This window comes from Limulus polyphemus, unplaced genomic scaffold, assembly GCF_000517525.1.
Source record: "Limulus polyphemus unplaced genomic scaffold, Limulus_polyphemus-2.1.2 Scaffold3409, whole genome shotgun sequence".
NCBI lineage: Eukaryota > Metazoa > Arthropoda > Merostomata > Xiphosura > Limulidae > Limulus > Limulus polyphemus.
In genome coordinates this window covers 99499-103142 of record NW_013669019.1, presented here as the reverse complement: position 1 = coordinate 103142, position 3644 = coordinate 99499, and positions in this window count along the sequence as shown.

The following is a 3644-nucleotide window of genomic DNA, read 5'->3' as shown; positions in this document are numbered from 1 at the left end:
CCACCAACTGTATCTGATTTTGACTGAGCAGTACTTTTTGAGAAAGAAGTAGCAAGAGCTGTTGACAGATCATGCTGAAAGCCCAAAAAAATGTGAAATCTATTAGAAACAAATCAAAGCTAAGAAAATACAAAAATAACAAAAGAAAAAAAAATGAGTACATAAGACAAAATGCACATCAAAGCACATCAGCAAGGAACCTGTTGGATTGGAATCTTATAGTTCTTCCTGAAGAGGAAAATTGTTCTAACTGTAAAGATAGTGAAACTCAATAAAGGTTTTTGTTTTATTTTTGCTAAAGTAAGTCTAAAATCTATGACACACCACAATTCTTCCTACAAAACTTTTAGAGGTTAAAATTTGTATTTAAAGCTGTGAAAGATTTTTGTCTTATTAAATGTTAATATTTCCATTTATTGACTGAAAGACAATGATTGTCTTTGCTCAAGTATATAATGCAATATGATTTCATTTTTTAGAGCAGTATTAATCAAAAGAAGCCTAGAAATTTTCTTGCTGTTTTTGTAAATTTCTAAGTTAAAAGAATTACATTTTTCTCATTTTTCCACAAAACAAAACACAATTAATTTATGCTTTTGATAAAACAATTGTTCAAGTGATGATAATTCATCTGATGGCTTATAGTATTCCATGCAATTCAATAATGATTATTCAGATAATTCCATGGTATCATGTTGAATAATCTTTGTTCCTAGCTAACTCAACTTTCACTAACTTTGTTTAACAGAAGATCCATGCCATTTCTCACACACTTATACATAAAAAACTTAACTGCAACTTTAAAGAGATCACTATGTTCAGCAATTGTGAAGATAATTAAATTGGTGATAGTGATTTGTGTATGCATAATTACTGTTCTTACTTCCTTTTGTAAGCCACTATGTAGTTGCCTATGGATTGTAGCAAGTAAAAACAAAATTGCAACTTGCATCACCCACACTCTTAAATAGATCATGTTCTTTCTTAGTTTATAAATTTTATGATTACATAGTCTGCACTATTATAGACATTTTGACCATGTACATAATAGGAAATATGTATGACCACTAATTAAAGAATATTCAAAACATTTGTTTATTAACCTGGAACATGACAAGTACAATCATGTATTCTTTAATAGATTGTTTAGACAGACTATTCATGAAGATGAAAGATGGAAGACTCTCAAAAAGTCATCCTCCACACTTGTGTTTTTTTCTATAACAGGAGTTGTTGCCAATTCCAGTGTAATCATAGTCATGTATTCTTTTTCTTTGAAATTTTAACTTGTTTTATGAACTCTATTTCTGTTATGAGTAAAAACAAACAAACACAAAAGCAGACTCATTCAATCATTAAAGTTTAAAAGAATTTGTACAAAACTGAGGAATGTGCTGTTTGTTTGTGGCTTTATCATCTATTGCAGCTTAGCTATGCTTTAATTTTGGATTAAAATTTTATGCCTCATATTTGTATTTTTCCAGGGTTTCTTTCTTACATCTACCTCTCAATAATAAAAATGAGCAATATTTAATACAATATAAAAGTAATTAACAAATTAATTCATAAGTTTGAAGTTTCACCAACTCATTAAACATAGTCAAAGCAGGAATGTTTGAGTTTAATCAAAACTTAAATGCTATGAAAGATTCTATTTCTTAAGCTGAACAAAGTTTACTCATCAACTTAAAAACATACTACCTGTAATACACATAAGGCAAAGTGAAAAAAATTAGTTAACACTGATAGATGAAACTTTTTATTACAAGAATTTAGTGCATATGTACTTTACTTGAAAATTGAAAACTTTTAAGTTTGAAACATACTTTTCCTGGAGTGATTAAGTTTTTTTACTTCAATAATATAATATTATTAGGTATTTATCCATGAACAAAGTAACATTTTTCATTTTAATGTAATGGAGTATATACCTGACATTATGTAATATAACATTCATAAGTTATTACTTCACAAATATATCATTAACCAACTAAAATAGTGGATTTGTGAATGTTGTTTTTGTACAGACAAACCCACAAATAATTTACACTTTAAAGAGAAATGATGGAAAAAGTGAAAAATTAATATAGTCATAATTAATATTACCAACTGAAATACATATTAATTCCCCTGATTTAAATTTTCATTGAATTCAAAGGTAGAATTAAATAATTTTTCTATTTATAATATTTTTTTCACTTTTTGGAAATAATCTTGACATGCTCCATTGCAATTTCAAATGCTCTTTGGGGTCATAGACCATTACACTGATAATCATGAAATGTTAGAAAATGAGAGATGTTAAAAAAGTTCTTAAATTCTTCAATCACTTACACAGGTTTGTTATAATTTATTGATCTAGAAATGTAGAAAATACAGGGATGGATTAAGGTAAGGGTTATTGGGACTGTAGCTCAAAAAATGCCCATTATAAACAAACAAAAAAGACACATTTTCATTCATTTTTAGGAAAGTGCTTAATAAAAATCATTTGACCTAGTATATGTGGTCATGTGATGTAGAGTGCACAGATTTGATTGGCTTGCCTCCAAATAGTGTGATAAGTGTAGCCTTACTCTGACCTAGCACATTTGCATACAGTTTGCAATGCATATGTACTGGGTCTATGTGAGACTAGATCTAGTCAGTCTAAATGAATAATAAGCCTCAATCAATCAAAATCTCTTCACTCCACATTTTCATGATGCAGTCAGCCAGGCTCCTCCCTCACAGATTGCACCTGACACGCTGTTTCTTAATGTATGATCAAGCAGTAGGTTTAGAATATGTATAAACCCAAGTTGCCAAGCTAGGTTGCAGATATCTGTATCATTCAATTCTTCATCCGCAGAAGCTTCAGGTTTTGTTCAAGAAAAAAGTTTGATCGCTGCTAACAAGAAAAGTAAGAGTATTTTAATTTTTAGGATATACTGTATCAACTGTTTGTATTTCTTGAATAGAATTTACAAATTTTTATCCACTAAAAATCAGCAGTAATAAATAAATTATTGCAATAGCAATGAAGATACTGACCCACCCTTTACACTCTACATTGGGACATGGATACAAGTTTCTGATGAAATGAGAAATTTTGTTTGTGCATTGGAGATTGCCTCTTGCATGTGGATGTGGAATCCATGCATCTATAATATCAAATCCAGGCGACAAGTATAAATACTAATGCTCAAAGACTTTTCCATTGTGAGGAATTGAATGGAGAAAGAGAGACTGGCTTTACTACTCATCATCAAAGGGGAACATCCTGTGTTATATATAGGCAAATTGTTTTCAACAGTGATGGAAACTTCATTGCTAGCAATAACTGGTTACTCTGACTGGAAACACGCTGCAAGGGACTTAAGATGGCATGACTGCATCAAAGATTCACCATTAAATTTGTTATTTGTAAAACCAAAATACAATGATTTGACAAGAATTTAACAGAGCAAATGGAGTCAAAGAAAATAAAGCACATACTTGTGACTTGCCTTTACATGGAGAGAAATGACTTGACGACATTCCCCAGTTTCAAAAAACGATGTAGTCCTATTGAAGTTTTGAACAGTATCATTTTTAATATACACCTGGAAAAAAGTTAAGCACCCCCAAGTTTTTTTCAAGTGATTCAGATTGGACGTTCTTGT